Source organism: Passer domesticus, chromosome 4, assembly GCF_036417665.1.
Source record: "Passer domesticus isolate bPasDom1 chromosome 4, bPasDom1.hap1, whole genome shotgun sequence".
NCBI lineage: Eukaryota > Metazoa > Chordata > Aves > Passeriformes > Passeridae > Passer > Passer domesticus.
In genome coordinates, this window is record NC_087477.1 from 24,225,504 (window position 1) to 24,251,738 (window position 26,235).

Genomic DNA, 26,235 nt, shown 5'->3' on the forward strand with positions numbered 1-26,235 from the left:
AAAGGCATAGCCATGAGCTTGCTGTTACCTACATTAAACATGTCAGATCATTTACCACCCACAGGAATGCAGCTGAATGAAACTGCAGCCATAGAACGCCTTACATCCTACTGTCTCCTTTTGTTTGCAAACGTGCAGAAATCTCACAAGCTCCTGAACAGTGCTTTGAAAGCAAACACTGCTTTAAAAATGTACCATATGTGCACATTCATCACTATATTAAGATAAGTGACTATATCATATCAAAAAATCTTTCCAACAAAAAATACAGTCTGCCCAGCAGTGCAATCATTTCCAACTGCTGGTCAGACTGTATATTTTGTTGGAAAGATTTTATACAGTACAAAAATATCCTGGAAGCCAATTATAAAGTACTTACTGTTAACAGGTGAGCATCTCAAGCTGCACACTATTCCCCAATTCTTTCCAGGCCAGTGCTATTTTCAGGCAATTACAGAATCATGTCCATAGTATCAGACAGGGTAAGAAAAAGGGCAATTCCACACTTAGTGCTTGTTCATTGCAGAAGATGAGTGGCCTCAACTCCTAATAAAGCCAATGACAGATGAGGGCACTCAGCAACTTGTGCAAAGCTTTCCACCACATGTCAGGGTCACAGCCTATTTGAACAAGCCCTTCATATTCGGCATATAATTGCCTTCTACAACAAAGGAAGGGAAAATAACGTTCTTTATAACAGATCTAGCTACAAAATCAAATGAAAAAACTGTAGTCAGGCTCTTAAATTGCATCTTGAACATTGCCACAATGCCTCATTTAGCTGTGAGATTTCATTTTCATTATTCCAGTGGATTTGGTGGAGTAATTCTGGATTTAGACCTGTGTATGTTATGAGCAGACCCTGAGTATAGACTATTTATGAGTCAGCTAAAGGATGTTGATGTCATGAAGAAGAGCCAGCATTACAGACAGCAAACAATTTTTTTTCATTTCTACTCTTCTAATAATAGTGATTTATATTTTTTGTCCCTAAAAGCACAATGCCAATATACCTGTCATTAAAAAGGATTACTCAAGTTCTCACGTTAGACTAGCACATGCAAAAAGGCAGTAGGAAAATGAATTACCTTATTTTTCATTAGAAAAAGCAGATTTCCTTTCAGTCAGCACCATCTTGCCCTTGGTTCTGCATGCAAAGAGGTAAGAGATTAATAAAACCAACCTTTTGTCTTCACACACTAAATGCTTCTCAAAAAAGGTGAATTAGTTATAAAGGTCAGGAAAGAAAATCATTATCAACCAACAAGAAAGCATAACTCAGTGGCTGCCTGTGTCAGATGTCAAATAACTTCCCAGAAGGTTTCTTCTACTCTGTAGCCAGGAGAACTGGTTGGTCACACTCAACACTATTTTCTCAGCTTTTCTCCCTGTTCCTCACAGGGGAGCAAAAGCAGGCATTTTATCATGGAACACCTTTTGCTCCCATTATTTCAGGAGGTCAGAACTAATCTCTGTTAAAACAGAAAAACATTCACTACTGCACTTATGTGAGAACATGCTAATACGAATTTACAGTTTTCAGAAGATTAAAAAAAGGAGTAAAATGAGGCCTAAATATTTACAGCCACTTTGCTATTACTATTTTGCTACACTTTTTAACAGTGCTAAACCTGTGGGAATAACATCTTTTTGTTTGTAGACACATGCAGGTATGTACACAAACTTTTGAGAATGAGGAATGTTCCACAACTTCACAGTGAGTGGTCAAAAAACTTTGAAAAGTTATTCTTCCATAAACAGATGATTTTTAATATTGTGTTATTTTCCTTCTAAAAAACACACTTTCAGATGTATGAGTAGATACATATAGATACATAAACCTATTATAAACCGATATAAATCTCATAGACAAATGTGATCTCTTTAGAGATCACGTCTTAAAAGAGGAAGAACTCTTTCTAAACAAGATGTATTCTTTCACGTTTTTGAGGGGCACATGAAATCCTGTACCTCCCGACAGCAGCCAGACTGGAATTGCTAGGGAGCTGGAAGCACAGCTGTACCTTAAGGTTATGTTATTCTACAGCTGCCTCTGAGGAACTCTTGTATATTCCTAAGCTAGCCACCACTAAAATCATTATATTGAGCAGAAGGATGTCTTGTTGCAGTAAATAAATACACTAATGAATCATGATTTTAAAAAGTTAAGGTTTTTAGCGGAGGGGTAGAAACATTCTCTTTTTCTGTTGATAATTTCAATTAAGATGCTTCAATGAGCAACATTGGAAAAAGCAGAGTACCTTTTTCCCCATGAGTGGGAGGTTTACACTTACAGGCACTGAGTCTTGGAGCAACTGTGTTCAGTAATAACCTGGGGGAGTTTCTTAGAAAAGGAATTGAAGTTCCTGCATCTTTTCAGACCTACTAGTGCAAGGCACAGCAAATAATGTAACATGAATTGGCACATGTCCACCAACTAAAAACTTAAAGTTATCAGATCCAAGTATGTAGCTTTAGAGTACAAGCACAGGATGCTGCTAAGACTAAATTCCATCCCCCAGAAGGCTGTGGGCTTCAGAAGGAAGAAAAGAATCACATTCACACTGCAGCTTTTTCAGATAAAAGATATTTTTCTATAGGATTGGGAAAGTCATTACTTCGTATGTGCAAAAAATAAGCAGGTCCAAAGATTAGTCAGACTAACAAAGACAAGCCTGTCAGAGAACAGGACACACAGTGACTAACATGCCCTGACAGAAAGGATCCTTCTTCTCATGGGGTCATAACAGGCTTGCTGGGAGCCAGAAGGATTCACTCAGTAATAGGAACATCATGCATAACTCTTTAAACACTTTCCTAGAATCTACTGCTCACCATGGCACAGATAGCCCACAATACTGGGCTGCAGAAATGTTTGGTATGTCGCCAGCAAATACAAGGTATTTTAACAGTATTAGCAGAAACAGCACTCAACATAACCATCACTAACAGAAAATTCAAAAACATCCTCAAAGCATCAGGCAGGGCTTGATGTGATGCCTACAATGAGTACACAGGGTAAGTAAACCTGGTGAGGAACCTCAAGGCAGACAGAAGTGAATGCTTCCTGAAGCTTTCTGCCCAGTAAAGTTGCTGCGCACTTCACAGGAAATTACGGCTAATTATCATTAGAAAATGCACGTTGTGGTCTGACCAGGACATGTATAAAATATTCTGAAGATGTGGCACAGAACTTGCTCTGCCCCTTATAACTGAGTCTGTGCTGGGTTTGAGCTTGTTTGGGTTTTTTTTTTTCCTAACAGAATAAAAGTAAATACAATCACAATGAAGATCAACTGGGACAAGTGAAGATAAAACATTTGCTGTTGCTGAAATGATTGTGTTAGGACTGATTTTATCACTAAACATGAGCTATTTTCTAACAGCCACTGAGGGAATAGACATTTATTCAAGCTTACTGGAAATTGAAAGACATTTAAAATATGGTCATGAAAGCCTGAAGAAACCTGCAAAGGAGGTGTAAAGTGAGTAATGGGAAATCTATACTGATAAAAGAACACAGTCTTTCGAGATGGGAGGGGTAAATTCTGAGGAAGTAGATATCTAATTTTTAGAACATGGCAACCAGTGACTAGTTACTAGCAGAGAAAAACAAGTCTTTGTTTACAGGGGGGAAAAATAATGTTAAGGACTTTGTACCCTTTCTCAGGTATATGACAAAGGAAACTTGAGCAAACTAGTTTTAAGTTGCATTATTTAGAAAGTTATTTATTGCCAGTCAAGCACCAGAAATGAAGAAAACAAAAAAAAATTAGGTCTATATGATGAGTGAAACCAAGCTAACAACTGCACAAAGCAACCAGGAGTAGTTTTCAGTGCAAGTCATTTATAACTATTCATTTTTGATCCCCGACCACACATTTTTATCCCTGCAAATCTTCAGTTTTCCTTCCTTGTGAAAACAACCTGATGGGCACCTGGCCAGCAATGCCAGATCTTTGGCATTGAATCTCATGGGACTGCCAGGGAAGAGGATGAAGATAAGTAAGAGATGGAGGGGGACAATGATGGTGCCACTTAATCTGTTGAAGCTGCGAAAAATCTAGACAGCAGATGTGAAGGTCACCTGAGACATTAAAACAAAAAAGTCAAAAATATGAAAGATGCCATTGTTTATTGTGGTTTCCATTCTATTGGATGGACTCCAAATATTACTTTCTTTTCATAACATGTGAGCAGTGTACATAATAGGAGAAAAAACTCAAAGTCACTTAGGTAACCCCACACATTTCTTGAGAAAGAAAAGCTTAGTTTCTTTTCAGTAGCTCTAGAATCTTATGCAGAAGCTGTAATTTTTATGCAGCATTTCCACAGTTAAGTAATACCATTAAAGATACATTTTGGCTATGGACATATAATAACTAGAAAGACCCAAGATGCATTTATGAGGCATGGGGAAGAGGGTAGATTGCCTTTTATTTCTATCTCCTTCACAGGAACAGTAGCTCTAACAAAATACCAAGCATTAACTATAAAAGTCCACAGTCCTAACAGTTTTCAGTACTTTTGGAATATTTTCCTCTGTGGTTTCAGGAAATGAGTTGTGTTTCTCTCTCTTCCCCCACCCCCCCAAAAAAAACCACCAAAAACAACCCAAGAGCTTTTATTTCTTGGAAATACATATACTGAATTTAATGAAAAAATTATACTTGGCACATATAAGACATCTCTGTTTCTCAAAACCTCTCCTCTGTTTATTGAAAATTATTTTAACATTAAGTTCCACAGGAATCTTGAACACTGGATATTTGGTAGCAAATATTTTTTTCCAAATTGCAGTTAACACAGCACCATGCTGCTGCAAAGATGAGAAAATAAGGCCAGAAAAGTAGTTCTAGAGATCTTCTTTTTAATTCCCACAATATTCTATGCTTTTAATATCCAATACTTCTGTAAAGGTCTTATTCAAAAAAAGAATTACTGCTATGACCCTCATACAATCAAGCAAGTGAAGCCTGTCAGATGCATTTTAATACTCCTATGCAGTCTAAGAAAAAAAAAAAGCTGCCTAATTCTCAGTACATGGGCTTCAAAAGCCAGTTTCAGTTGCTAAATCAGGAACCTTTACTTTTCAGAGAGCAACACTGACATCTTTTTCTGGTGGAGAACTATAACTCTTAACAATTCCTGATACTGTTGCTCCCAACTGTTGAGCTGAAGGAGAAGCTACATCTGCACTGCATCTTTCTGTGGGCCCTTACATTCCCACTTTTACATTCACTTTCTTTTTGAATTTATCCCTCAAGCAATGGTCACTGCTGTGTCCTGTAATTTCCAATAGGTCTATGTCAGTGAAAGTAAACAAAACTTAGCTGTTATTTTGTACATGTGAAAAATAGCCAAGTCAAAAATATGATGTTCTGAAGATGAATCTCCAAGTATTTCTTTTTTCCTAGGGAGGTTCTACAGAACTGGTACAGAGCTAAAATCTCTTTAGTTTCATTTCCATTATCAAACACCCTGGCAAACAAGGAAGAGAATATGTGCAAGCAGTCCCAACGGGTATCTAAGAATTAGAAGGTACAGCTCCAACTTTTCCATTCATTCCCACATATACACATTCTTTCTTGTTTTCCCCTGAGCACCAGCAGCTATACTTTTTATCCCATCTTCATAATCTTCTTGAAATAACCTCATAACTCCACAATCATCTCAAAACCTGACCTACGATTTCCAGCACAAGGATGCTGTTGTGCCCAAAATGAGCTACCAGAGGCTCCACCATGCAGGTGCAGCTGGCTGCCAGTGTTTTGTAAATTGATAGATTACAGCTGTGGAAAGATGATTCATACAGCACTCACAAATATGATATTTATTATGCACTGTAATCTTACACAGACCAAATCCATGAAAAGACACTGGTTGGGCCACATGACACACGAAACCCAGCCACAAGAGACCCTTGCAAAAGGAGCTCAGGAATGTATGCACTGCCAATTCCAAACAGTCTCCATATGCTGAATTAATTCTTTATTTTGTTTTATAGCCACAGACTGTATTTTTAAAAACAGAGAAGAAATTCTTTGCAATGGGCCTATTTTTCAAGAAAAACATGAAAATTTGGCAAGCTAAACAATTTCTGTGGTCTCCATCTGTGCACTGTTTTGGTTTGGCTGGTTCCCTCTTGGATCTCTTGCACACCTTTCACACAGCTCATTGGTACCCTTCTTGTTTTAGAGAATGGTTGCTGCTGGATTTCTAGAACAATCTCCTTATTGGTTTGTGAACCAATTAGTTCCAGTCCTTTTTATAAACACATTATAAATCTATTCTAAATTGCAACTTCATCTACTTACAGTTATTTTTGATTGCTTCAATCTCTTTGAGTAGCATAAAGAAAATCAGAACCTCTGAGTCTGGTCCCAGATGGAAAAGCCTTGAAAACTGCCAATAATTTAATAAAACCTAAGTTATCAAAGCAAATAAAGGTTACTGACTAAGATAATTATGCTTAAATGTAGTAATTATTGTAATGCACAGACATCTGTACTCCACATAGAACTGCAAAACACAGGAGGTGAGGAGATGAGACAAGTTGTAAACTGCTATTAGGAAGGCATTTGCTTTCTAGAAAAGGAAAAATAGTGCCAGGTAAACAGAACATACCAGGCTTCTGGAAAGGCTATTGGAAGTAATAAAGATGTTTCAGGAAGAGATGTGCTTATTGATTCTATTATTTTTCCCTCCAGGGGAGATGGTATGTATCTTGCATTCATCTATCAGTAAAGAAGTAACAGCCTAGAATTCCTTTTGTCACACCTGTGCACCACTAGCTCTGCATAGGAGCCATAACGTGTAAATCATGGGGGACAGGACCCAGCAGTAAAACCCTTGAGACAGAACACTTTGGTACAGATCAGCCAGCACCTGGAAATGCAAGGCAGCAGGGCCAGTAGTTCCACAGCAATAATAATCAAGGTGCCTGTTCCCTGGAAGTTTGCCAGAGAAGCTAAATTAATCTGACAGTGTCTGAATAGTATTCACACCTAAAACATGTAAAAGATCCTGGGATTCAAACTTTGGTTTAACTTAGAGACTCAATGACCATCTAAAGGCTATCACATAATAAAATTAAAGGTAAACCACCCCAAACAACATGTCTGTCTTCAGCTGCAGGACTGGGTCTCCCTGAAGGACGAGAAAGACTTTCTAGCTCAATAATGCACTTCCCTTCTGTCTCCATTTCAGACTAAAACTGTCAGTCAGGGAAACTACATAGTCATATAGTGCCTTCAAATGTTTGTCCTAGATAATTTCTTTCCTAGCATGAACTCAGCTAGAAAAGAGACTATTTTCAGTTATTTAACACCAGTGGTTCAAGAGACAGGCATTATTTAATACTCATGGTAAAAGACAGAAGCATAGTGAGTCCAAAATCCTTCTCAACATTCTTCTGCACACAATCACCACAACCATCATTTATAAACAAACTGGTCCAATCAATTACTTTGTGAGTGGCCAGGAGAGAAAGAGGTGGAGGAGTCTATGTCCTTCGAAGCAATAATTTTAGAAGAGATGACCATTTTGACAGCTGATAGACCACAAAATTTATCAAGTTCTCTGCTGGACATTCTCCCTGCATTTGAAGTTATAGTTTTCATGATCTCTTTCTATGGACAGGGTAAAATCAGAATTATTTGATATATGTGACACAGAAAAAGTGCTGAAACTTGAAGAGATGCAAACCCACCTCTTGCCCCATACATAAATACTATAAATCAAAACACCCAGTAGCATGTTTGAGGAAATTTTAATTACAAGCAAGTATTATCATGTAAAACCCACACAAAATTGACTTCAGCACTTAAAGGCTAGCATGAATAATAGCTACCCATTGAAAAACGTGCAACTCTTTAACCATGCAGAACAGCTACTAAAGCATATTTTATTAGTTTTTTATTATTACAAATACCACACTTTATCTGTCCAAAGCAGAAAGTGCAGAAGGTCACTACTACAAGTACAAAAGGGAGTAAGAACCTTCATGACTGCATGCACCACCCTGAAACAACACTTTCAGCACAGTCTCTTAGGTTCCAAGTTTTCTTACAGATCATAAGCCCAGATCAACATCAAATCAGTGCACAATACCTTGCAGCTTTCATTAATACTGCATATAATTCTAGATATTCTGGTAAAGTGTTAAAATACAAGCTTTTAAATACTACAATCTCCTAAACCTCTGAAGCAAAGTCAATAAAATTGACTGCCCAATTTCACTAGTTTAGCTATTTCAAAAAGAAAAACACCAGAACTCACATCTTCAAGTCCTCAGAGACTCTACCGAATACATTCAAAACTCCCATTCTCCTCCTTTGAAAAGGTACAGTATTTTTAGTTCACATCATTTTGCATTAAGAGTTTCTGTAATCTTTTCAGCACACGAATCAGCCTTCAAAAGGCATGCTGCAAAATTAGTCCATAATTTGTCTTCAAAAATTATATTCTTTTTAAGCAAGGAGATATTGTTAATTCATCATACTGTCTCTTTATTAGGCCATAAAATATAAATAACACCTGATGCTTCCTCATTAAAACTATCCATTCTACCCCTGATCCCTGCACATTGAAACAAAACACTGGGTTTTCTGCCTTAAACTGAGGAAATAAGAGTACAAGGCAGAGTCAGCAAAAAGAATTAATGCATGGCAGGAGTTTCAAATAGACAGATATTGGGTATTTATAAGTAAAAATTTCAAAAAGCTATATTTAAGTTTTACCTTGAAAATCATTGACAGCTGATCAGCAGGGAAGAAAACTCTTGGCTGACCTACATTCAGGGACTGCATTCCAAAGAAGGTTTCAGAGATCTGCAAAGGCAACCTTAATATAAAGGGGGAAAAAAGTAGAAAGTAGTAGAAAAAATTATCTTACAAAATAATCTTCTCTTTAGGTTAGGGTTTTTCTTTTTTCCTCACTGAAAAAGACAGGCAAGACCTATATACCAAGTATCACTAAGTACTAGGATATCTACAGAAGATACCTATTGGCATTACAAAGTTATTCATGCCTTTCTATATAAAGATGCTTATCAGCTGGCTGCACGCAGTCAAGCTAACTGATTATACTCAGGGAAAATTTCAGTTTCTTTCTAGCTGCACAGTCACCTCACTTTGTCTCCTGGCTCTTATTTTCTTCCAGCAAGGTCAAAGCTAGGGCTGATCAAATAATGTTTGTAGTTTTCACTTATACTTTGGTAGGCTGGAAGTACCATAGCAATCTATTTGAACAAATTATCATCCTTAACTTCTTCAAATGTTTCTTCCTACAATTTATCAGCCACTGCGCCTTTCAAAAACAATTAGAATCAAAAAATTACAATTTTCAATACAAGGCCTGCAATATTTAACAAGTTAATAAGTAATGTTATTTCCTAGAACACCCCTTACTGAGCATTGAAAACAATTTTGATTGGTTTGATTCTATAGAAGAAAGTTAACAGAAACATTAAGTAGTTGTCCATTTTTGCAACAGTACCAGTGTTATTTCAGTTTTATTTTATGCTGAATCACACACACCATATCATAATAACTTCATCCTCTGTAAGTTTTCATTTCAGTCACCCTTACCTCACTATGCCCTGAAAAACACCATAGGAGCTCCAGCTGACACAGCAATCCCTAAACAGAACCAGACTTCTTCCAATGGACGTATGACGTAGCAATGGCACATAAACCAACCAACACCCTCATCCACTATCACTGCTGTTTGCAAGTCCCTTTTTAAAGTCTTAAACCAAACAAGACCTTAAAAGCAAAGTATCTCCTGTGAATAGAGGCACTTAGAGGTGAGCTATTCTATTTGGAGACAGATAATGAAAAATTAAATGCTGGCTTGCCTTGAAGGTATTCCCTTCAGCTGAAAAAAATTAGCAACCAAGCAGAACAGCTCCATCTTCCCCCTTCAGCTGACAGATTTCCCAGGCAAGCAAATTCCTAAACGATTCATGTAGTTTCCCAGTATTCACTCCCAGATCACATTCAGATGTGATCTTCCTGGGGAAGGGGGGGAAAAAAATCTTGCCTTCTGTTTCCTCTAGAAGGGATAATGCAAATAAGCACTTACCACCAACAGGTATCACCTGACACACCCACTGAACAATGTACTTCCAGCTACTGATACTGATCCAGCTGAAAACCTGCCCTGTGAGAAGGAAGTCATTTATCTGTTGTGGGAGTTGTCCCTCGTGGTTTTAGTGCACCACGCTAGGCAGAGATTGAGCAAGAATTCACTGCTTTGCTCAGCACAGCCACTGCACTGTGACACCAAGTGTTCAAAGTGCAACCTTCATCAGGCTGCACCTGAGAGCCCGACACAGGTACAGGGGCTCTCCTTCCCCACAGCAGCACCAGTGCTGATGGAGCCACACAGCCTTGGTCAGCTCAAGGAACTGACCTCGATGAAAACCTAACCAAGCTGTTCCCTGATCTGACCAGCTGCAGAAACGTCAGTGCCAGCCCAACATGGAGGGCAAAAGTGTGGCCCCACAGGTAATCCTTCTGCAGAGGATGATTGTGTAAGTACAGCCTTGCAAAACAATTCCCACATGAAGGACCTCAAACATAGTCCTCACTCAAGACAATTCATGACAAATTCAAATTAATCCATGATCTTCACTCAAATTCCCAATGATACTTTCAAGAAACACTGTCTATATTCCTCCTTCTCCCATGTCTGCTCAGCCACAGATATGCTGTAGCACTGGCTTATAACTTTCTCTTGGACCAGCAAGAAACTGTGTTATGGGCATTATCTTCTCTTGCACTTGAAAACAAATACTGGAAGGTTAAATCAGTCTTTCAAAACCTTATTCAAAAGTGACTGCACCAACTAATGTTTCAAGACATCTGCTACGTGCAAACAACTGTGAAGACAGGTTCACCCACTATTGTGACCCCATGGGTTCAGAGCAAGTGGAGCTCAGCTAGATATTAGCATTTCAGTCAGTACTTACTTACAAATTTATTTACACAGCAGATTTCTTTCTCTAATCTCCAGGCATGAAAATACATGAACTTGTAAGGTGCCATTTCAAACTAAACAAAACAAAATCCTAAGTAAATGAGTGTGGCACAGCTCAATTCACAAGGAGCTCCTACACACAAGTCAGTAGTAAAACCAGGCTAGGGGAGGTGGTTTGCTGGGAACACCAATCCCTTAAAGGAAGGAATGAAGGTAGGACACAGTAACCAGTTTCAAAAAATATTGCACTGTACTCCTCCATTCTGCAAGATACAGTATATGAGTGGCAATAACTGGAACTTTTGCTTCTAGTCTAAGAAGTTAAAACTGATAAATAGCCAAGCTACATAAAACCTGCTAAAAGTAGATGTTTTGCAGATTAAATCTTCACGCAAAGAAGAAAGCTCACAATAACTTAATAAATATAAGGCTATCACAATTATTCACTATAAACAAAATTCAAGAGTTGGTTTCCTAAGATATTCATGCTCCTCAGCTACAGACTTACTTGGGTAAAAAGGCCATGACTGAAGTGGTATGATGCAATTATTACAAAACAGGTATGCCTGAATTAAATGAATGGCTTTATATTTAACATGAAATATAACTATGATTTTTACTAGAGGCAGTCCAGGGCTGAATGTTTCTGTGATGAAAACTGAAGGTGCACAGCAGTACAAGCCAAGTCCCTCGACAGAAACTGAGCTTGCCTCAGGATGTGAATGGTTGGCAGCAGCCTCTTTTTCATCTGTAGCAAAATTTCATCTGATTGCCCAGCCTGGAATAGCTGCTCAACGCCTAGCTGAGGGATTATCACCTACATTTTAATCAGACCTACATGCTTTGAAGGATTCTCAGCTTCTAAAAAATCCTCTGGGCAAGAATTAACGGGGAAGCCTGAAGCAGAGAGTCAGAGCTTAGAAGGGGACCAACAAACCCAATGCACCAAAAGATCTGACTCTAAGAAGGCTAAAAAGAAAAATATCCCTCAGAACTTCATCTTGCAAAGCTCTGCAGTGGTGGCTACAAACAGGCTGTTCCTTGGTCACACTTGTGTTCTTTGCTTTCCTGTCATCCCACCACAATATTAAAGCAGAACAGCTACAGCCTGGCCAGAGCTTGGAGCAAGCTTCTCTCCCCAGCCTGGGTATCACTAAGTCTCTGAGGTGTTTGCACTAGGCAAAAATAGAGGAGTAAGATCTCACAGCCCATGGAGGGGTGCTTCACACAGTAAGCACAGTCTGAGGAGGATGCCCCTCCAAGGAAAAATAGTGGCTGGACTAAACTCCATCCCAGTCAGCACTAGAACAATTATCAATGTTATTAATGACATAGAGCCAGATATTGAAGAAAAACACATTCCATACAGAGTGATTATATGAAGTACAATTAATTCAGCACAAAAATAAATTTGAATAATACCATCATGAACTATCTCCTCCTCCTCACTGCATCATTCCATTACAATGCCATTGCACTGCTGCAGACATGAAGTTATTTTGATCTTAACTACATTTGCATACATTAAAAGATGTGAATCTCTTAAGATCTAAATCTTTCAGAATGAATACTTTCTTTCTTATTCAATAACCAGGAATATTACCTAACTTATGAAATGAAAGTGTTTCTCAAGAAAGTATTTTCTAAAGAAATGCAGTTCCAGGACATACTTCTCAAAGTTAGCTTTAAGACTGCAGACTTTGTGGAAAGAGCCACCAGAGAGTCAATTGAAATTGGACACCACAAAAAGAAGCAAAGTTTGGGGACAGAAAGGAAAGGACCAAATATAGCAACACACTTTAAAGATGAGAGACATATCTGTATAAAATGGCAACTGAGCATGGCCTGGGAAGAGTCATTAGAGTTGCTGGAAACACAAAGTAGAGAAGATATGAGAAGGATTGTGGAAAGAGCCCTGTGTAAGAGCTGCTAGTAGGCCTAGAAGGGAAAAAAAGAGAGGTAAAAAGGCAGCACACTAAAACTTCAGGGTCCAGGTCAGAAGGGAGTCAGTTTTTAAGACTCATGCACTGCTTCTGCCAGCTCTCTAAACAAGCCCAGCTGAGATGGCTGGCTCTGGGGACCAACAGCTCTTGTGCAGCTGGAGAGGGGCACACTTTTTGCAACTGATGTATAACAGCCTTAAAATTCTTATCCCAAACGGAGCATAATTTGTTTCAGGATTTCTTTTCCCCTCCTGTTCTTGAATTTTAGATGTTAGCCTAAACAATTTTATTCATCTTACTTCAAGGAAGAAAAGCAACTTGTGCAGGAGTTTACACAAACGAGTTTAGGAAACTTAAATTCCCCTGGTAAGTAGCTTTTGCGTTCTTCTGAGAACATCTTTAAATTTTCAGACTGCCAGCACACACATGTGCCCACAAACAGTATTTTCTAAAAGCATTTCACTAATTTTATGCACTACAAGTTGTTGTGGCTACCCACCCCCTCCTCAACTCGCTATGGCATTTTAGCACCTTACAAGGGTGACAAAAAAACCTTCATAAATTATTCAAAAACTGATTTCTTGATTTCCTTAAGGCAGTTGGGCAATTAAGAGTATGTTAGTTGGAAGATACAATCAGAGAAACTTGGCTCTCTGCTGTTTCTCAAACTTACCTGTCTCCTTCCTTTCCCAGCACTTATAAGAAAATATTTTAAATAAATTGTTAAAACAAATAAAATTTGCAAATAAATAAATCAAAGGAAGTCTGACATTTTGCTTGAAATGCCACTATGTTGGCACTTTCTTTGATCATTCACAGTAAACATGGCCAAAATTTTAACTTCTGCCCAACATTTATCTTTTAAAATATTTTTCCCCATCTCCCAGCAGTAAGACAGACACACACAACTTCTTTAAGTAGCTGCTTTTTATTTTCTTCCTCAAATCCAGCTTTCCTATATTAGTTTATGGATGTATCATCTGATTTCTCCTGCTCTACCAAAATAAGAAGGCTCAACCTTTCTTTTTCTCTAGGAAAGGAGTCTAACATTCATTTAAGAATCACTGTGTATGGAGATGCATAGACAATTCCCTTGCCATTAGCACAAGTGTCAAAACCAGTCACATCAGACTCTTTATGCAGGTGAATGGAAGAGGTGTGAAGTCTAAAAGGGTAGCAGGTGAAGGAGGGGAATTGTTGTCACCTTGTTTTTCTGTACTGATGCTTTTGAAATGTGTGGAAATGAAAGACTGTTCCTGTGATTACCTTTCAAGCACAAAAAAAACACCAAGGGTCAGAAACCAGTCAGCTACAGCATTGCCAGTTTTAAAGGCATGAAGTTCTTTAAACTTCACATTCAGTACTTTCTCTTGACGTGAAGAAGAAAGGTTTACGGCAACTTTTTTGTGTGGTGCCCTAAACCTACCATTGCAACTTTTTTGGATATAATTCTCAGAAGAAACTGTTAGCACAAAGTTACTCCTTGTAAAGCCTGAACTATCTCAGCAAAGACAAACTGACTTCAACCAAACTGAACCCAGAAACCACATGCTGGGGACAGGATTAGTCCAACCACATCAGAAAACAGAAAGAGCCCTCTGAGTTATAAGATCCACTACAACATGCAACACAAAAATCTAATACTTTCCCCAACATATTATTTAGCTCAAGCCTAAAAGTGTCTAGATAGCTTTGTCTCTATATTCACAGAGGAATGTTGGTCCAGAAGCTGACTGGTTTAACATCAAAAAGCTTCTTTAATTTTCAAAGTAAACGTCTTAATGTCCAAATTATCCGCAATATTATGCTAACACTGACCTCTATCTTACATGTATATTCTCTTTTTTTTTCCATTACTGGAAGTGATAAAGGAAGCCAAGGTTTGGGTTGTTTTCATTCCCTAATTCATCCCCTGTAGGAAATGCTTTCCAGTTCTCATAATCCTTTCCTGAACCCATCTCTCAGGAAAACATATAAGACCAAACCCTTATAAATCCTCAAGATATACAAGTCTGAGTTGAAACTACATTACTCAAAACCAGTCTCACCTGGTTTTGGTCCCATGATTTATTTTCAAATTTTAAAAACTGTTATGCAGTTAAACCGCACTACCATAGCCCTACCTACCATTATCAGCAGCACTTGTTCTCCAATTGATATTCACAAAGATGGTTTCTCTTGTGACATGCCAAGTAATTTTGATCTTGACTCCATTACAATTACCTGTTTCTAGATTCAGCCGTGCAGAAGTCCACCAGTGCCCCAGAAGGCTTAGCACCTTTCACTGAACTGACATCAGTCCAAGTGGTTTCTGCTTCACTAGCATTTCTTCTAAGCTCTTACAGCAACACTCTAATGCCACTCAATAATGTCTATTTCTAGGTTTCAGTTGTATCCTTCAATATTCATGTTCTGCTGTGCCTGCTATGCTATTACCTTATGGCTGCAATATCCAGTCTAACATTTTGCAATTTAAATTATTCCTTTTTACACCCCAAGCCTCTTGGTATTTGCACAAAAGTGTTTCAGCTTTGCTTGCACTTCAGCTAATACACAATCTTATGCACTGAAAGCTGGTATAGTCATAACAGGTAGTTACATACCTGACTACTATTCTCAGAAATATTTATTGCACTTAACTTTTATTCTAATAATTGTCTTTTGTTCTGTACAGTTACATCACTTTATCTGCTATGGTATCCTTGGGTTTCTATCTCTTTTCATGTACACTTTAAAGAAAAAAAATAGGCATTATGCAAATCTATCACACTCCTCAATTTCAAGTTCTTCTTCAGCAACAGCATAAATTCTCAATGCCAGCAAACCATTTCTCTGGAGAATGCAGTTTTATCTCATCTTTTCAAAGACTCCTCTTCCAGTAAATGCATTTTAAATGGTCAAAATTTTCAAATCCTCTCTGTAGGAAAAGGTCTCAAGTGATACATCTCTGTTACCCTGTTACATCTTTGTTCCAAGGCCTAGGAGAGCCATGCAGCTTTTCCAAACCCACTGCACTCTTCCAAAAGAAACCTTCCATATCTCTGCTGTCTGCAGAGTCACAAACATCTTACCCTTCAGATTTCTCTTCAGCCTTGTTTTTTAGCACCTCAAGCTTATTGAATAGACAGGTTCTACTGATTTACCAGCAGAGTTACCATTTTGTCCAGCTTGTCTGTAGACTTAGAATTTTGCATATGCCGATCTCTACGTTCACATACATTCATCTACACACGTACCTCTATGCCAAAGTCTTATGTGACCTCAAGCCTGTAAGCTTTTGGTCTCTCCATGACAAAGCAACAAAACAAAAAGAGGCTAGGCAGGCTTAGAAAAGAGGTTCATTGCAACTTAACATTTCTTCCACCTTCCCCCACTTCCATGACTGTCACCAGCATGGGTTACATGAAGCTTCTAGTGACTCATTTGCTAACCATGAGTAACAGGGGTGGAGAATCTCACAGAAAAATACAGGGGTGATTTCTGAATATTCTCTCTTTTTAAAAGTTAGCAGTCATACTCCTCTAGATACCAAAAATCCAAGATGCCAAAAATCCAAGTATCCAACTAGAAATTTAAGGCAGTAAACATTCAAAGCCACAACAGAGGATGTGACACTTGTTCTCACAGCAAAGCAATGCAGTCTCAGCTGACAAAACTTAAGGGTACTACCACACTAAGAAAGCTCTGAATCTCAAATGGAGGCTTGTCACTTTTCTTAAGCAACGATAAAGAAAATCATGACAAAATGTGAAAGCAGTAACCACAAATCAGTATTTCCATCCTCTTCAGTTGTAAAATTAAGTCAGAAGTAATTCAGAATAAGAAACAATAGGTAGTACTATCCCTGTCTCTAGGAGATACTAATAGAGAAACAGGCTCTGATTTCTAAAACAGAATGAAAATGAAATTAAAAAAAAATAACATGCAGAACACAAGCAGCAAAGAAATTTTCAGTTTCTCATGTCATGGAACAGAAAAGGTTAATATAGCAACTCTGTTCTGGATCCTTAAGAAAGGTTTCTGAATAGTCCAGGTAACACTTAAATTCCTTTGTGATAAAACTATTTACAAGAGGCTAGACTTAGAGCTCAGAAAGTTATGATGGAACACTAATTCTATTTTGCATAAGTATGAAATTATATATTTCCCTCTGTAAAAACATCAAATCTTTTTAGCACATATTGTCTGAAAATGCTTGGTCTTCATGTTTTCACTCTTAAGCACAAATGTTATTCACACATACTTAAGTAACTACAAATATTTTTACTCATTTTACATGCTCTCTCAATCTTAGAAACATAGCTTGTAATAACATTGTGTCACTCTTGAAGAAACACAGCATCTTTCTCTTTTCCATTGAGCTCCTTATCCTATTCATAATGGAAAAGAGATGGAGCAGTAGCTGGTATACTTTGCTTCTTTCTACTAAAATATCATGCTAGAAAATGGGGGGAGGGCAAGTCATGTAGAAGTTGCATATAACCATAAAGTTTGGTTTTATCAGCACTAGATTTTCTCTACAGAGAACATGCAAACAGGAACACTATCAAAACATGACATGAATTCAAAATTAGATGTATTTTTGTACAGAATCCAAAGCCTATGGACACAATTACTTTAGCAGACAATTACTTTACACCAGACTAAGCCTCATACACCAGAAAGTTTAATATATGCAGATACCTTAAAAATTTTTGAACTGGGCTATTGGAAATACTGAGCCTGTTCTCTCAGTTCAGACCAAATCACAGAAGCCCAAGACCCTAACCCCAAAGTTACAAGTGTATTTTTTTAAGTACTAAAAATGCCAGTGTTGATTATCTCCATCTATGTCATAGCATCTGAGAGCTATCCATCGATTCACAGAACACAGCTTCACTAATTTTACAGAAGAAAACCAGAAAGGCCAGACATCCTCCTATTTGAAGTGCAGCTGTCCCCATTTCTCTCATGAGCAGTACAGAAATGCAGTAACTGCTACAAACACAAGAGGGAACACAGCTTCTACCACATCTCCTAAAGGTGCTCAACACTCCTTCTCACAAGGCATTTCTTGGCCATCAACTGACCCTGTCAAGGAAGTCTGGCCCTCCTGCAAGCATTAACCCAACCCTGTCTCTTGTCTACTCAGCCTCCCTTTTCTAGCAGCTATTTAATTTCAGGCACAGTGTTAGCCACTCGTAACTTGCCCATAACACATAACAAGGGGTTTGAAACACACTACATTTTTTAAAAGCCAAAATAATAATACTACTAGTAATTTACAATTAGTTTCCAGATTATTTTTCAGCAAATGACAGAGCTCAGACTTATCACATCCACCTGAACACACACACACCTCTGTATTATCAACCTTACTTCTTGTCATTTTTAATCCAGGTTGAAATTCCACATATTGGCTATATTTATAATACACAGGTCAGCAAACTTCTGGCCTGTCTTTGACCATCTTTTCTTTGTTATTTATTCATTTTCTTTAATATTCAAGTACCTTTTTTAACCCAGCTGCAACTCTGAGATTACTTTGAAGACAAACTTGGTAACTTGTATTTCATAAAAATGATAAAAAGATGGAAGTTCAATATAGATATTATGCAGGTACAAGCTAAGTGCTAGCCTGTAAAGAAGTTGCATGCATGAACTATGGGATTAAAGGGAAAACTGCTTACTGAAAACCTGAAGTTAGATTGATCATATAAAAGATAAGTGGGATATATAAACACATGTGATACCTAAACTAATCCATCTGGGATAAAGAGACCAACTCACTGATAGAGCCTCAAGGAAACATTAGGTAAATGACTGAGAACATAATTCTGGTTTTAGCCTGGGATCAGACAGCAGATAACTCTCAGTATGCCTCACTGCATCTGTACTTTTTCAGACAAAATAGGAACCAACTAACAATGTACAACTTGCTTATTATGACTTTTACAAATTTTAAAAAACACTGAACAGCCTATTCAACTGCAAAAGGCCCTTGGGCCAAGTAGAGAAAATAGGGAGTCTAGATGTGCATTCTTAAATGGAAACTAACAAGGAAATTTGGTAAAACCTTAAAATTTACTAATCACATTAGCAGTTTTTTTATGTATTACAGCAATTTCTACAGCAGCCTCTAGAGGATAACAGAGTGGTATATCCTCAGAGGACAGGAAATACTGAGGCATCAAGTTCTGCTATTGAGGAGGGAAAGAAAAAGGCAAGCTAGTTGCAAAATAATAGATAAGAAAAGATTAATGCAGTGCTCTCATAGGGACACCAAACCAAAAAGCTGCTAAGATAAATAAAAAGAACAGAAATAACATAAATTTTATTTAATGAAATACAAATCTATAGTTTCTAACTTATGAAACTCATCAAGAAGACACAGATCGCTTAAGATTTCTTCCACAGCAAATCTCTGTAGATGCAGTTAGGACCAAAACCTGCATATTGGTGGGTTCACTCTTGTTGGGCTCTATGTTTTATGCAAAGAAAGAAGAAAAAAAATATCGTAGGGGAAACTAAGCTACCCAGCACTGCGTTACCAAAACATCTAACAAATAAATCTGATGCTGCAATAGAAACCTACAGTTATTTCCAAAGGTCTTGTTTCAATGAAGAACTAATATTAAAACTATTAACAGTCTCTTTAGAGCTAGCTTCAGCCTAAAGAGCAATTTTTTCATTAAATAGGGGACCACATATATTTGTCATAATTCCCTTTGGGCTACTACGTGTAAAATAAAGCCTACATTACAATGCTTACTCCATTAGGTCAAACAGCTTTCAGATACCCTGGTGAGCCAGGACCAGGCTAAGCACAGAAACACATAATTGTCAAGAACTATTATATATAACACATAACATATATATAACTGTCAATAATTATTATATATTATATCATACTATATAAAAATATATAATTATATAGTATGTAAAACATAATTGTCAATAATTACTTCTAAATGAAAGGCAATTGCAACCCAACTACCTTACCTGAACTTAGTGAATCAGGACACTGTCTTCAAAAAACTCGTATTCATTGCTTGTGATTTTTTCCCCTCTTCCCTGAAATTTTCAATTTTCTACAAATCTTACTCTTTTCCCTCTCCAACAGACAACACTGAATTCAGCAGTAACAGCCCAAAACTGCTGTATTTCTGGTTGCCACTCCTCCTTCCTTGGGGAAGGCACCACCCCCGCGGCAAGAGGACAAAGAAAACTATATGCTAATTCTCAGCACCTGCTGTTCAACACAAATGAGCACTGGTATCAACACAAAGTAGAACACCTGGCTGGGACCAGTAACAGCCAGAACATCATTTGTTTCTGCTGCCCAGCACTAACACCACAACAACCCAGTCAGGGAGAGTCATTTCCCCAGCAACCTCAGCAACACACAGCAAAGCCTTCATTTGCCTTCTACTCTTGCTTTCTGCTGTACAAAGCCAGGGGGCAGGGATCTCAGGATGCTCAGTAATATAACTTGTATTTCATGTCGGTATGTTCCTTTTAAACACAGATGAATCATAATCCCTGAAGGTTATGGTTTTCCATAATTGCAAGGCTGCTCCTGATGGGATTAGTTCTTGCAATAGCATAGCTGATCACCATCATTTAACAAACACAAAAACCACATAATCAAGTAGATGAATGTATGCAAATAAACAATTCCTACAATCTGAAGGGACTTGGTGCTATGTCTAGAGAATGTCAGGTCTTATTTCTTAACCTAAAATTTAAGCAAAGCATTCAAAAACAAATTCTCCAGCCTCCTGGAGTACTGATTATCCAAGTCCAGCTGCTTCAGTATCTGTGTTGTTTTCTGCTGCCAATTTTCTCCAGCCATGTTTACTTTATGAGAACACCTAATCTGCCCCACTGAGTCTGATTACAGACTAGACACAGTTTACTATAGACTGGTGTCATCCTGTTGGCAAAAACATGAATCATTCCTCAGAGAGCTTTTTACAAGGAGGCTCCGTATTCCTGAAAACCTTGGTGAATAAAACAGACCTGGAGATCACAGATAGATGGATGTTAGTGCTGTTAGTGCTGGGATCCCGCAAATGCTTTTCTTTTCAATGACTGCTCACTCCATCAACGACTGCACATCTTCACTTTTGCTTCTCTTACACCTTAATTCTCTGCCACAAACATTCTGGTTAACTAGGGAAAGAAAGAAAACACCCAAATCCTATGTGAGTCTTCTCATTGAATCAGGCAATGCATGGTATACGTGCAGAGTAAACATTTCAGATATATCAAAAGGGGTAATGATTTACTTAATGAATTGTGAAACAGGGAGCTCTCCTTACTCACAGAATTTTCATCTCAAAGGGACAAAATTCTGGTCCTGCATGTTGAGCCTTGGAAGACTCAGACTCTTGGACATAGATTATAGGCCTGACAGCTTGTTCATTTTCCTAAGGAGCTGTGTGGTGGTTTTAAAGTTACAAAGACATTAGTGTGTCTGAATACCCATGCCTCCCAGAAGGAAAGCAATTCTCCATTTCCAGGATGAAAATGGTACTCTAAGTGGTATGTTCTCTCACTTTGATGAAGAAAGCCATTTCTGTACAGGTTGTCCTGACTGGAATGGTATGAAGAATGGAGTAGCTAACTTACAAACACTTCTGGTGAGGAGACAGGCAACACCAGTAATTCATTTTTCTGCTCCTTACACTCCACTGCTGCTACCAACAAAAATCAAGCTGAATTGCATGGATGAAGGAGTATAAAGCAGCAACTGATCAACTTAATGAAATTTCCTTCAGAAAAAAAACTCATATCAATGTATTATTGATACAGGACACAAAAAACACCATGAGGAATCAGCCAAATTTAATTTTAAAATATCCTCTGAAGAAAAAGTAGATGTTTAATTCTGAGAATATTTTCTAGTTGAATTAACATTCTGAATAGAGTATTAGTGTTGGGATGAGTGACAATTTCACATACATTTGAAAAAGATATTTAAAACTACAATGGTGAGTTAAGTATTTTGTCCACTGCTGCGGCAAAATCTGAGGAGTGTATTGGGTAGTGTATTATTTACTCTCAGAAGTAAGGAGATAAACACACACAACACAAGCAGTCCAAGAGTTTTCTTGGAGCTCATCACTGTGCCAAGATAGAAAGGGCTTCTGGTTACCTACAGCTCCAAGAAAAAGGTGAAAACCTGCTAGTTTTATAGGGGCACAGCACCCTCTGACACTGGGATGAGCATGGAAGACAGTTGGCATGTAGTAATGGAGAATTGCCTTCTACTAAGGGCATTAATTATGGCATCCTGGACAAAACCTAACTCCCAGATACATACCTAGATTTTCCTGTGCTGTTTCAGATAGATACTGTTCATCTCTTTGTCCTTAATGGTGGCTATGTAGTCCTGTTAAATGGCTTCTGCATTCTATCCCAAACATAGTAAAGATAAAGAAAAAAAATCCAGCAACAGAAAAACTGGCACGTACCAGTGTACAGTTCAAGTTCTCTTGTTGCACAGTGTTTGGAACCATTTCAAAGAGAAGGGAGAAGGAGGGGAGTGGTATCAAAATTAAATATTTCACTTCTCTGTTCTGGGCTAATCCTTAAAAGAATCCATAATGTGTCTGGCAGTAATTTAAAATCTCATCTCAGCAACAAAGTGGTCCTACATTCACACCAGGGAGAGAGGTGCTGGAAGCCAATCTGAGCATGAGAAACAATTTGCCCAAAACATCTTATGCTTGGAGTAATCTGAACAGCAGAGATATTGAGACATCAGCTCAAAACTGACATAAATTATAGCAATGCCAATTGAGCCTGAAGGGAGAAATGCAACAGCTTCATCTTCCACTGTCCCAAAATCCAGTAGTGTACTTCTGGTCTTGGACTCCAGAGAGGATGCTCAGGGGTGGGACATACATTTAATGAGGAGAAAACAGCCCTGCCGACAAAACATATCTGAGGTTTCACAGTTACCCAGCCTGGCTGCAGCAGTGCCAGGCCAACTTGTCACAGAAGACAGCTGTGTCACCAGCTGCCATGTTCCACAGACGGGAACATTGTTCTAGGACATTTCATACATCTTAAGACACATCAGTGACATTTATGCTGTCTATTTACTCTACAGCACAGCATTTAAAATACAAAAAAAAAAAAAAAAAGAAAAGGGTAGTTTACCTCCTAATAACTGCGTAGCAGTAACCACATTTTACTACAACTCTTTGCAGTACCTGGTCACAGATGAGGTTGTCTCTTTTTAGGTCTGATACTGTCTGGCAGCTGCTTCGCAGTTTTCCTCACATGGCAGGCATCACTCAAGATGATTTTAGAAAATGCTTTTGTTCATTTGTTTTGTTTTCATTCATAAGTCTTCAGGTTAAGTGAAAGGCTAAGTACAGATTCAAGCATTTATTTAAATATATGTCAAAATTTTGAAATGCTACCATATCAAAATACTTCCATCAAATCCCTTATCCATAGGAAAGGAAATACAAAGAGGCCTAGCTTGAGGTCAAATTTCACAGTTATTTAATAAGCACAGCTCCCACTGACAGCTGCATTCTCTGCCCTTTTATTACATTTCCATGGATCCCGAGAAAACAATATATTTGTCTTTAAATTTGCAATTTGAAAATCACAATTTTCATTTTAAACTAAAGGAAGAAAACTAAATAAAAGCAGTTAATGAAATACAACAGTAAGTTCTGAGTCCTAGATCATTGGTTAGAAATGTATAATTTGCCTCTTTTTATGTCATATGGGGACTCAATCCCATAGCACTAATTCTGCCCCCTTACTTGGCTGGTTTTGCAGAGTTGTGCTTCAAGGGGTGAAGTGACTGCTGGCAGATGGACACAGGTGCCAGCTCAGCGCATTGGCAGCAACGTGACTTTTGTTATTGATACTAAGTTAGGTATTTCAGTGAGAGCATTCAGGAAACTTTATTGGATGACAAGTCATCCAGTAGAATAAACACTGTTGTCCTGTACCAACTGATTACAGAATACTCATCATTCTTCTCTTTCACATAGTGGAACTCATACTACCTCACAGGCTATGTGTGCTCTTCTGCCTTTTTCTGTCGCATTTATTCAGATTATTTATTTCTGTGTTAGACTGAAAAATTACAGTCACATGGAAGGGAGAGGCTGGATTTATTTAATTTTTTTGACTATGACTTGCACAAGATTTTTGATAGTCATGCAAATAATTTGTAGGCTACCCAAATAAATTGCATAGAACTTGTTAACAGAAAAACCTCAAAAACTGAGGAAGAAATCCATGTAGACAGCAAAATGAACCAAGAGACTGTCACTTCACCTGCAGTGACCATCCTTCTAATCCTTAGAAAATATTCTCCTCCTAATCCCTCATACCTACCTCCTACTTCAATTGTACCTCGCTGTTTTTACAGGAACTACCTTGTCTTTTTTTCCCACAAAACTGATTTCCACCATTTCCAACATTAGCATTCTCTAGTAAAACCATTCTGTTCCCAAATCTTTCCCCGTTTCCCAGCATCTTACCATGTTTGAGGCAGACATTCCCTAAAATACTCTTAAACAGTTTAATTTATCCCACTTTTAAAAGAACAAACAAACAAAAAACAAACCCAAAACTTAACAACCTTATTTCAGCCAGAAACCCCAATATTTTAGTTGTAAAGAAAGTCATTAAACCACTGCATTCAGTGCGAAGAATAAAACTGCATTTTAGATTAAGGCAGAAAAATAGCACTAAAAGAATGAAGAGGGAGAAATATTTCAGTATATGGCAATACATATTCCTAATCAGATCATTAAGTAATTCTTAATGACAGGGTACTACAACTAAGCTGAAGAATAGGAAACTGGGCTGGTGAGCAGTTACCAGCACACAAAAGTGCCTCTGGGCTCAGGGACAGAGGCACAGGGGAGCCAGAAGAAATCTGCCAACAATTCTTTAAAGGAAGAATTCAAATTCAAACCATAACTCAAAGCAAGACTTTTAATAAAATCAGCAATGTGTTCTGGTTTTAATAATAATGCAGATTTAATACTCTTCAGTGTTAACCTTAACTGAGGTTAATTTCTTGATCTGATCTGAACCTTCTGTTCCAGTGAAGTCACCAACTCTGACCAGCGAGCTGCCCTGAAGAGTGAAATTCAAAGCACACATTCAAGGAGACAGCTCTTCCACTATGTCCTACTTCCATGAATGAAAAAAAGAGCTACAAAACACCAAGTTCTAGCTTAGAGCAGCACAGAAGTAAGAACTGTGCCAATGCAGAGCTTAACGTAGTGCTGACACAGATGACAACTTTCAAGCTTTGTTTTTCCAGATTAAGGTAATTTCAAAATCTACCAATATGGATGTTAATCTAAATTCCTTCCAACTCAGTGTTTATTTGGTTCCAATGTAATCTAACTTCTGGTAGTCACATACAAAGAAGATTTTATGCCTTATCCCTTAAGCAGAGTGATTAAGAAGCACCAAAATTCCAAAGAAACTATGAGAGATATCTCTACCTATTTCATCTGCAAAAATGAGTGTAAGCTATTTCTTATGATGTTGAATTAAACATTAATATTCCTTAATGTTACCCTTAACATTAAGAATCCTCACATGTTAAATATTAAATCCACAATTAAAAGTAAGATTGGAAAATTACTTGCAAAAACTGTTAGAGAATTATGCCCTGTAATAATATGACTTTGAAGTTGAATTCAGTTTCTATTACCAGGAAGGGATGCACATACTCTGACTCAAAAACATTTCAGTTTTGACATTTCCAAACCGATGTCAGGGAGGTGCAAGGTAGCTCAACTGGACACAACAGGAAAAATGTTCATTCTTTATAAGCACAGCAGCAGAAACTTCTATAAGAATCTTTATTTCTGCCTTTTGGTTTCCATGTTTTCTCCCTTGCTGCCATTTTGGCACAATTTTATATATGTCCTTTTATACGAAAGCACTCATTTCCAGGCTTTTCCCCACCAACCTCAGTAATGTGGCTAAAGCATGTACATAGGCCAGTAAGAATGGCAGCAATTTATGAAGTGATGCTGCTATTTTCAAATACCAGATTGTAACTGGCCAGCTCACTGTGAGCCCAAGCCTGGTCCAGCCAGGGGGAATGTGGTAAAAAATAGAGGGACAGGAACAACAGAGTTGCCCAAAGAATAAAGAACTTTAACAGCAAAATAACAAACATAGAAACCACACAATCTGAGTGGCAAGATCCAAAGATGAAGTGTAAAAATACATAGGGGTATTCTGAGGGCAAGGCTCCAATCACAAGCACAAACTAGGAATATGACCTGATATGTCACAGGTCATCAACCAACTGGGAACAATT

At 37.9% G+C, this 26,235-nt stretch overlaps 2 protein-coding genes across 13 annotated transcripts in view; both read right to left on the minus strand.

The window, feature by feature from the left end:
- The window catches only part of INPP4B (inositol polyphosphate-4-phosphatase type II B), a 295,785-nt gene that overhangs the window by 257,720 nt on the left and 11,830 nt on the right, over positions 1–26,235 (minus strand). The window lies entirely within an intron of this gene.
- LOC135298731 (uncharacterized) overlaps positions 1–26,235 on the minus strand; it is a 96,716-nt gene that overhangs the window by 57,802 nt on the left and 12,679 nt on the right. For 4 of the 12 annotated variants that reach the window (XM_064416581.1, XM_064416582.1, XM_064416578.1 and 1 more), the window contains exons 2-3: positions 8,742–8,844; positions 1,089–1,147 (exon numbers count right to left, since the gene is read on the minus strand). The exons of 1 other annotated variant lie outside the window; for it this stretch is intronic. The gene's annotated coding sequence lies outside the window, so the exon portion shown is untranslated. Of the gene's footprint in view, positions 1–379; positions 547–1,088; positions 1,148–8,741; positions 8,845–26,235 lie in introns of all 12 variants that reach the window. 7 more of the 12 variants (XM_064416576.1, XM_064416574.1, XM_064416579.1 and 4 more) reach the window with 5 other exon arrangements.